Raw genomic sequence first — 10,762 nt, 5'->3', positions numbered from 1 at the left:
AGCCATTCTATGCAAATTATGCTTGGAGAAAGGCTGCATTCTCTACCTGCACATGGGAATGTTTCTAGCAAAGGTAAAAACCTAACAGGTTGCTGGCCCTGGACACACTCCTCAGGCTGTTGTCCTACCGACTGCTTTTGCTTAGAAGGATCAATGAAGTATAATTAGCAAGAGCAATTAACCTCATTAGAAGGCCTAACGGTGTGGAATTAGAGATTTAGAACCAAAAGTATTAGAACCAAAAGTATTGCAGAATTAGAGGCCCTAAAACCAAGCACTGATTAGGATCTTTAATGAGCATATAAGCCATGATTAGGAGAAAAATTATAAGTGACACGGTTAGAGGCTCTAATATAGCAAGATTAAAAATGCCCAAAGACAATTTTATTAGTTGTCTTTTAGTAGCAAAAACAATCCCCAAGGAACATTCTCTCTCTCTCTCTCTCTCTCTCTCTCTCTCTCTCTCTCTCTCTCACAGCCAATCTCTTGCATTCTTGCATACTGATAGCACTCATGTGACCCTCCCCCATGTCTCTGAAAAGGACCTTTGTGTCCTACCTTATTTTATCCAAAGGGGATCACTTTCTCTACTTAGGGCATGATGGTGGTGTGGAGTTCCTCACACATTTATAAGGTAAAGGTCTTGATTTTCTCCCTACTAGCTTCTTATTGCCCTGCATGTTTTCACGCTTGCATGTTGCTATACAATCAATATCAAGGTGCTTAGAGCTTTGACAAAGTGCACATCAAGCTTTTCAAAGGTTAAAAGAAGATATAAGCTTTCAAGTTTTTAAAACTAAAAGGTTTGCAAGATTTCAAAACTCCAAGGCTAGAAAATTTCAAAACTCAAAGGCTTTCAAGAAGCAATGTTCCCAAGAAAAAAGTATTGGTCTTGATTTTCTCCTTGCTATTTATTGGCGTGCCCATTTTCACGCTTGCATGTTGCTACACACTCACTATCAAGGTGCTTAGAGCTTCGACAAAGTGTATATCAAGCCTTTCAAGTGTTGAAAGAAGATATAAGCTTTTTAATTTCAAGTTTTTGAAACAAAAGTCTACAAGATTTCAAAACTCAAAGGCTTTCAAAAAACAATGTTACCAAGAAATCAAGAAAGCTCCCATTCTTGGTCTTGAATTTTTTTGGAGAGAAAGTGTGCTAGCTCTCTAGCCATGTGAAAATATGGTGTTATAAGTGTATGCTTATGTAACATTAAATACTCCATAGATAAATGATAAAAAGAGAAACATTAAATTATAAATTGATAAAACAATGATTTTATTTGTATTAAAGGAAAGAATGTACAAACTGCTAATTATGAATAGTGATTAATTTGGGAATAAAAAAGTGCTAAGTGGTTGTGTAAACTAGCGTACGCTCAGGCTTTAATAAATAACTAGTGTGTGTAAACTGTGTGTGGGAACAACATCTTAGAAGGATTTTATGTAACTAATGATGTTTAAAGGTGACACCTCTTAGAGACACTTCACATTATGTGTATGGTGGTAGCATATGCACACACCTTGTAAATGAGGTCTCTGTTATAAAAATAAAAGGACCATTTTCATCATGTTAAAGTGTGTCTAATCTTTCAGCTTATCTTGTGCCCTTTTGTGATTAACCCTAATTTCCAACAACCGGTAAGATAGCCGCCCGTGGCCCAAGTCTGCCCATCTAGAACCAAGCAAGTCCATCCATCCAGAGCCAGTCATTGTTGCTGCAGCCGTTGCCCATTTTTGCCACCATTCTAGCGGGAGCTGGTGGACACCATCGCCTAGCCAGCCAGTGGTGCCCAATTCCCTTGTGTAAAGCACATCGGTGCCTGACCAGCTACTCGGCTTTTTTCGCTGATGCAGGTCCGACTGTTCTGCTTATAGACGGCTAACCTCGTGAATCGTCGCTAGATTCCTCCGCCACTTCACATCCAGAACTGGCAGCCCGACTGTTGTGCTGATAGGTCGTCGATCAAGCTTACTCTTCCGTCCCTGCCCCTGCTACTCGGGAGCTCCGCTTCGCCATCGTCACGAGCTGTCTAAGATTTTGTTCATCACTGGCAAAGCTTTAAAAGTATTGGTTTGTTGGTTGGGGCTTTCTCTCTTTGGATTAGGCATCCATAGTTCTCGTGCACATATCTTGAAGCTTGTTGCTCATATTCACAACAAACTTTTTGGTGGCATATTCACACCAAAAAATTTGTTGTGGCATATTGTATTCACAACATACTTTTTGGTGCATTTGTTAATGCCGCTGACGTAGCATTAACAAATCGAACCTTGCACACTTCTAAGGTTCTGAACGTACGCATGTCCATCTCCCATCGCCTTCGTTCCTACTACCTAGGCGCAGTAGCTCCAACCTTCATGACCTGAGCACACCCATCTCTCCCCCAGGTCGTGCAGACCGCTCCTAATTGCAGATGATACCTCCTTTGCAACCCGACCATCCCCCGTCCGTCATGCTCGCTTGCAACTCCTCTCACCTCCTTTGCAACCCGACCATCCCCCCTCCGTCATCCTCACCTGCAACTCCTCAACACCACTCTACTTGGCCTCTAACCCACTGTGACCACCACCCTTTCTCCTTGTTCTCTTGCTCCTCCTCCTCCTCCTTCTTGCTCAGTCATGTCGACTAGCCCACTCACACCAGTTCACTCACTCTGAGTTCTCGCTTCCCTACTCTGGTGCGAGGCACGGAGAGAAAGAGAAGAATCAGAATTTGATGCCTAAGAGAGAGAGAGAGAGAGAGAGAGAGAGAGAGAATGCAGGCATGAGATGCAGGGGAAGAAAACACGACGAACCGAAAATATCCATCTCAATGCATGCAAGACACGAGGCACGAGAAATCTGCATAATCAAAAATTGCCTTTTCTTGCATCTTTTTAAATATATAAAGACACTAATTTTTCAAAGGTTCAAAACTTCAAATTATAATTAATAATGCACAAAAACATTTTGGTGGCATATCTCGAAGCTTTTGCTCTACTCATTCAAGTATACATCTTATTTTTGTGATTGCACCTCACATCCCATCATATCTCACTGCCTTGTGTGTGCACACTCGAGAGCCTCTCTCTATTCCTCACATCCAATCCTTCAGCTCTACAAGGGTTACCTCGGTGGCCCTTGAGACCACCGAGGTCATGTACCTAATATGGGAGTTGGAAACTTGACAATGAACAAGATTAATTCCATTTCAAAGCACCTTACCAAGGTAACAGACTTGAAAGAAAAACTACTCTGAATATAGATGGGGTAGTTGATAAGGAAATTATTTTCACCACCATTCTTATTCCTAACCTAAGTCCTATCATAGTTTTCATACTTCTTTAAATCTCTCTATGAGAGGAGGACGCAATCTTATATCCTTTGAGGAGCTAGTTGGATTTCTTCTCCATGAGGAGCAAACAAGGAAGAAATATTTAGGGGTGATGTAAGTAGAGGCAAAGTGGACTCATCACATGGTGAGGACACCAAGAAGAAGAAAGGAAAGTGTCATTATTACCACAAGCCAGGGCCCTTACATCGAAGAGTGTCGAAAGAGACTTGCAAAGCTGAAAGCTAATGAAGACTCTACAAACTCTGCTACTTCTACCTTCCACAACAAGAAGCAACAACCATATGAAAAAACAAACCTAGTCAATGATGACTTAGCTTTCTAGCCACATTATCACCATGGGGAGGATCTGTTAAATATTAATAGTGATTAATATAAGAATAAACAAGTGTTGGGTGAAATAGAGCCCCACATGGGCTCATGGTTGGGACTTTTGGATCATTTTGTATTTGGACTATGGTCATTCTTGGAGGACACATGAGTACTACCTTTGGGCTTTCACACGGGAGTTGGCTAATGATCCCTCATGTGTGGAGTATTACATGTCTTCCTTGGGTATAGCTTAAAACTATATCTTTGTAACTTCTATTTCCATCTTGTTGATGCTATGCACATGCCATGGATCTATGGACTTTACATACTTTTTTCTATATTGTGTAATTTCTGTAATTTCTTAGTTTTCTTGTTAAATACCTTGCTTACATTGGTATTAAAGCCTTGATTTAATCAATGGCACAAAAAATATAACAAAAATTTGAGTGATATCACATGTTTTTTCCACAAATTCTTGGATCTGTGTATATATTCTCTGGTTTTCATGATTTTCTAGAAAAATGTTGCACCCTTTTCTTGATTTTGGCCAAGATTGAGTGTAGTCTTTCAAGATATGGAGTGTTAGATTCAATTTGGGGAGAAAATGAGTGTTACACTATAGTTTGAGTAAATTTTTAGAGAAAAGGGAGAGGAAAAAAAATATTTTTTCCCCAAATTTTAGGGTTCTTTAAAAAAAAAGAGGAAAAGTGAGAATCCTTCTTCTTCCTTTCTCCCTTTGAAGCTTTGATGGAAACCTTGAACATTTTCTCTCTACTACATATTGCACCTTCCTTTCTTCACCAATATTGAAGCCATTAACTATTCTCATTGTCGTTAGGCAGCCCGAAAAGTGTGTTATCTTCTTGAGGACACTGGGAGAAGAAGGTGCAAGATATGGTAACTACAAAGCTTGGAGATTGTTCTCCTTCATGTAGGCTTGACTTTGATCCCTTCAATGCTTCATTTGGGACTAATTTTGTTGATATAGGGTTTACTCTAAAATTAGATTTTTTGTCCATAATTTCTCAAAATTGATGAATGCTTCTTCTTCTCCATATCCTTCTCTACTCATGCATGCTATCTTCAAGTTTTGGGCATGGGAAGCTAGGATTCTTGCCTTATTTATAGGGTTTCTTACTTTTTTTTTAAAAAAAACGAGGGGTTTTTTTTTGGTAATAAATGGCATTACCATAGGCTTCTCTACACTCTTATATACCTATCCAAGGATTGCTAATGCGGAGACTTATAAGTGCATTAGGGTTTCTTAGGTTTTTAGTCATTCTCATCCAATGGAGACAAATTTCTCTCATAATGGGATCAAGTTTACTTCTATTAGCCCTAATCCATGCTTATGTGTGCAAAACTCTATCAATTTCTTGGGGGATTTAGGGTTTTTAAAAAATAAGGATTTTAGGTATTCCTTTCAATAAGCTTTTCATATGAGCATCCCGCATAGAGTCTAAAGGCACTTAATCCATGCTCATGGTGAACGCTTTCATCATTTTCATGGAAAAATTAGTTTTTTTTTTGAAATTAGGGGTTTTAGAATTTTGCTCATGATTTTCTTACTCAAGATTGTTTATCATGCTTAATTACACCTATGCCTTGAGCATTGTGGGAAAATTACAAGTGGAATATCTTGTTTAACCTAATTTTGAATTGGCGGGAGAAGAGGGGATTGTTTAGGGGTTTTCTATCAATTCTTTTTACATTGGTTGAATCCTCTCAATGGGGCTAGCAACCCAAACGGGAGGAGCCAAGAATGGTTCCCCTCCATGGAAGACATGGAGGGTGAGGAATGCAAGATCAAGAGAAAATCACCATGGAGGATACTATGGATACATTGGAACAACATGGTGATGCTTTGGGATAAGCATCAAGAGAGCATGATGAAGAAGTGAATGTGGAAAGTGCTCAAAAATCTACTTCTCATGAGGCCAATCCTCTTCCAATGAAATGTTTTTTCACATGCTTGTGGATAAGTTGGACTCCCTTAATCAAAGCAATAAAGTCATGGGTGCCAACATCACTACACAATTTGATGCAATGAAGAGCAAGATGATTACACATGATGGACTCAAGATACTCATAGAGATGGCAAGCAACCAACAAGGGAGCCTTCTCATCATGAGACTACCATGAAGGCTACACATGTTGGCTTCATGATGGAAGCAAGGCAGTCTCATATGGGAGTTTCAAAGGGTGTTCCAATCTAGCCTGGTCCTTCACATTTGTATGGGAGTCCATAAAATGCATTTTTGTGCATTTATAGGAAATTATAGGTTGCTGGAATTTTGAGATTCCACTTTTTGTTGGTGGTTTTTTACACTCACATTTGGGATACTTGTTAGATATCATCCCCTACTTGCTGGCTTCCTATTTGGCGTCCTATTTTAGCCTCTAGGGCTGACCATGTTAGTCTGAGGGGCTGGTCACCCCTCACATGTATTTTACCCATATTTATTCCCCATTTATGGTCTTGGGTATTTTACCCATATTTATTCCCTATTTATGGTCTTGGGTATTTTTCCTAGTCATGGAGATATTTATCACCAGTCAGCTGCCTTCATGTAGAAGTATATATAGTCGGCATGCCTCCCTCATATTTCATTGCTTGCCTAGCTTGTCTAGCCTGCAGTCCCTCACTTTTGAGGTTCTCCCCTCTTGCTCGGGACATGTATTCCTTTTGGTGATGATATTGAGAGCAGGTTCTCTCCTCTCTCTCTCTCTCTCTCTCTCTCTCTCTCTCTCTCTCTCTCTCTCTCTCTCTCTCTCTCTCTCTCTCTCTCTCTCTCTCTCTCGTGTTTCCACTTTCCCTTCTTTCGCTGCACATTCTATCATGGTATCAGAGCGTCGGTGATTTTCAGCGTTTGATGCTCCCTCCTATACCTCTTCATATCTGCGTTTTTTTGCCCATGGACAGATCTGCGTTTTTGTGTTCATGCATTGAAGCTTGCGTTTCTTCAAGGGCCGATTGATACCCATTCAGTGGGCTGCAGTTTCCTCTCTTCAGGGTGTCAGATTTCAGCCTTCTTGGCTGCCTGATAAGGGTGTTTTTTCTAGATAGCATACCTGTCCTTCTTGGTGGCACCTTCCAAGCGTTCTTAGGCGTTTTTTTCAGGTCTGGACAACAACATAGCTGTCCCAAATAGGCTGCATTTTTTTGCCTGTTTAGGCTTGTTTTCCCAGCCGTGATCTTGGAGCTCTCTGGGCTTCCTTTTGCCTATCCTTTCTGGTTATCTTGTGCCATCCCTCCCACCCCCTAATTGTTCTCTGTAGGAGTTCTTGATCTGAGGCTTCCTTTTGCCTATCCTTTCTGGTTATCTTGTGCCATCCCTCCCACCCCCTAATTGTTCTCTGTAGGAGTTCTTGATCTGAGGCTTCAGCGTTTCCATTTTCAGCCCCTTATACCTCTGCATTTTCAAATTTGCACAGTCATGGTTGCTATGTTTTTCTAAACCGATTTTGCTAGTAGCTCTACCTTCACTTGGACTTCATCTGTTGGACCCGAAAGTACCTTCTCTTCAGCATTTTTTCTCATAAAAGGTGTGGACACTGGTTGGCCTGAATTTTTAGGTTTGTAGCCCTTGTTTGGCTGCGTTTTCTTCTCCAGTGGACACAAATCACTTGCAGAGGGGGTTTCTTGATTGGATTGTGGCTTTGGAGACAGTTTGGTACTTGAGGAGGATTTTGAATTTTAGTTTTCAGTCAGCGTTTTGCTGATTTTGGAGCATCTATACTTGTGTTTTGTTCCTGGCCTACACGGTTTCCTGATTTGTACATGTTCCTTGCCTTTCTGTTGGCAGTGGAGTGCTATTTTTTGCTGGATAGCAATGTTTTGGTTGCATTTTGCTTCCCAAAGGAGTTTTCTACACTCAAAGGGGGCCTTTCTCCAGCTACTTCACTTGAGGATCAATTTCGGGAGCTGTGTTGTATTTGTGGAGACTTTCTTCTTTGACAGGAGTTTACAGTTATTTGGAGGAGAGCAGTGATCTTTTTCAGAGATCCTGAGCAGAGTTTATTTTGTCCGAGCTTGTGTTCTTTGCTGCATTTGCAGAACAAGGAGGGTGTTTTGCCCTTTTGCGGTGTGATCCTTTCACATGGATCCTTTATTTGTTGCTGATTCTTGGGATCTGGTTCTACTTCTGGAACAGTCTCTGCTATCTGTGATGCTTTTGAGGACTTTGTTACTAGCAGTCTATATTCCTGCTTCCCTTCCTCATTGTGAGGAGTATGCCTCTGTCTCTCTTTGTGATGCTTTTGAGGATGCCCCTTCCCCTGCCAGTTCTGTTGGCTTGTTGTTTTGGAGGATGGCTTTTTGGACCCGGTGGGATGCTTTTGATCTGTGGTTGTTGCTAACTGTGCTTGGGGCACAGTGGTACTTTCAGAGTTTTTTGGATTTGGATCAGAATCAGGTTGGACTTATATCAGTCCGACGATATTTTTTTTCAGAGGGAGATGTGGAGTCCTTTCATCTTGCAATGCCCACCTCAGTGGCGTGTACTTATGTACAGCATTGGGCAACTCATGTTATGGAGTTTGAGTAGATGGACCTCATCTTTTCTGCAGTTGAGTCTTTACATCTTGTGATGCCGACCTTTTCAGAGGATGCTTTTATACAGCATTTTGGCTACTCTTGGTACAGAGTTGGAGTAGATTGACTCTATTTCTTTTGACGAATCCAGTGAGGAGCAGTTTGCTTCTCCTCCCAGGATTGATTATATACAGGATCTAATCTTGGTTGGTTATGAGGTTTTTCATACCTTCTCCATGCTGGATACATGACATTCGACTTCGGGGAGTGTTCTTACACTTGGGTTTGGAACCATTATTTGGAGCAACAGGTCGTAGCCTATATGGTTGTTTTCTTCCAGAGGAGCGGTGTACCTGGTAGCTTGTTATGTTCCTTTTGTAGCTGTGTTGCGCCGAGGAGATTGCTTGTGGAGCTTTCTTGGTACCTGTTTTTGCAGTCTTTCATCTTTGATCGAGGAGACGACGTCTCTGGCTTCTTGGAGTTTGCTCAACATTTCGGTGCGCTGAGAGGGGGTGTTAGATATCATCCAGTACTTGCTTGCTTCCTATTCGGTATCCTATTTTAGCCTTTAGGGCTGACCATGTTAGTCTAAGGGGCTGGTCACCCCTCATATGTATTTTACCCATATTTATTTTCCATTTATGGTCCTGGGTATTTTTCCCAGTCGTGGAGATATTTATCACCAGTCGGCTGCCTGCATGTAGAGGTATATATAGCCGCTCCCTCATATTTCATTGCTTGCCTAGCTTGTCTAGCTGCAGTCCCTCACTTTTGAGGTTCTCCCCTCTTGCTCAGGACATGTATTCCTTTTGGTGATGATATTGAGAACATGTTCTCTCCTGTGTTTCCTCTCTCTCTCTCTCTCTCTCTCTCTCCCTCCTTTGTTTCCACTTTCCCTTCTTCTGCTGCACATTCTGTCAATACTTAGCATGGCAAAATGGAAATTATAGCCCAAGAAGAGCTTATGGACATATATGAAGCTTGGAAAGACATGCTCATGGATTTTGAAGGAAAGAGGTTTATTATTCTCATTGATGGCTACCATAATCATTGGTATATGGCTATGGCATTTCATTGGAGGTTGCCATGGTATTGGCATATGGCTATGGTGATTCATTGGCAGCATGTTTGTTGATTTTGGGGACAAAATCTTTGTTGGAAGGGATGGATTATAATGAAAATATATTTTAAATGCTAAGGTTGTAAATAGAATAATAGGCATTATTAGTTGGCAGCTATAAATAGACTCATGGTTGAGACTTTTGGATCATTTTGTATTTGGGCTATGGTCATTCTTGGAGTACACATGAGTACTACCTTTGGGCGTTCATGGTAATTGGTCCCTCGTGTGTAGATTATCTCATGAGTACTACCTTTGGGCTTTCATGGGAGCTGGCTCATGATCCCTCATGTGTGGATGATCACATGGCTTCCTTGGCTATAGCTTACACCCATACCTTTGTAACTTTTATTTCTAGTTTGTTGATGCTATACACATGCCATGGATCTATGGACTTTACATACTTTTTTATATTTTGTATAATTTCTTGGATTTTTTGTGAATACCTATAATTTCTTGGTTTTCTCGTGAATACCTTGCTTACATGGGTTCTTTTATGTGTGGGAACAACCTTGTAGAAGGATCTTACGTAAGTAATAATGTGTAAAGGTGACACCTCTTAGGAACACTTGGCTTGATATGTGCACACACCTTCTTATATAAAGGGGGCATCTCCTATAAAAGGACCATTTTCATACGCACACACCTTCTTATAAAGGGGGCATCTCCTATAAAAGGACCATTTTCATAATGTTAAAAGTGTGCCTACTCTTTCATCTTATCTCGTGCCCTCTTGCTAATCACTCTTGTGATTAACTCTTAATTTCCAACACAAATGACTCATGCCATCCTAAAGTAAGCAGAGTTCAAGGCACTATCACACTCGACTTTTATTTATTGAGGTGGAGGAGCATAGTACCATGACTTTACTTATATTGGGAAGGCATGTATCAAAGCCACCCCCTCACATGTTATAGATGTTACAATAGATTAGAGTAAAGATAATTACTAAGATCATAACAATATGAAGATCATACAAGTTCCTTCAATTTCTTTCATGAGATAATGACATAACTAAGAACTAACCCAATATCAAAAGAATTGAGAGAATAATGCCATAGAATATGCAACCTTTCTCTATCTTTTGACCTATGAATGCTAGAAGGATAAATCCTAGCAATGTGCATGCAAAGTGATCATAAGGGTGGGAAATCATTTTTTTTGAAACATCTATCATTGGTTGTGTCATAAAAATGAAAAAAGTATGCCAAAGAATTTAGTCACTAAGTTTGCATAAACCCATAATCTTGGTTGAGCCAAAATATACTTAATTTAACATAGGTCTGTAAGATTCCAAAACTCAAAGGCTTTCAAGAAACAATGTTCCCAAGGAAGGACACATTTCTTGGTCTTGAATTTTTTTAGAAAGAAAGTGTGGGAGCTCTTAAGACATATAAAAATATGGTTATTTACATATGTATGTATACAATTGATATTAATAGTGCAAAATTCCTACATTGCTTAA

The sequence above is a fragment of the Cibotium barometz genome, chromosome 21 (genome assembly GCF_041138505.1).
Source record: "Cibotium barometz isolate CiBa-2024 chromosome 21, ASM4113850v1, whole genome shotgun sequence".
NCBI classification, from domain to species: Eukaryota; Viridiplantae; Streptophyta; class Polypodiopsida; order Cyatheales; family Cibotiaceae; genus Cibotium; species Cibotium barometz.
The sequence above is the reverse complement of the archived record's forward strand: the minus strand, read 5'-3'. Positions refer to the sequence as shown.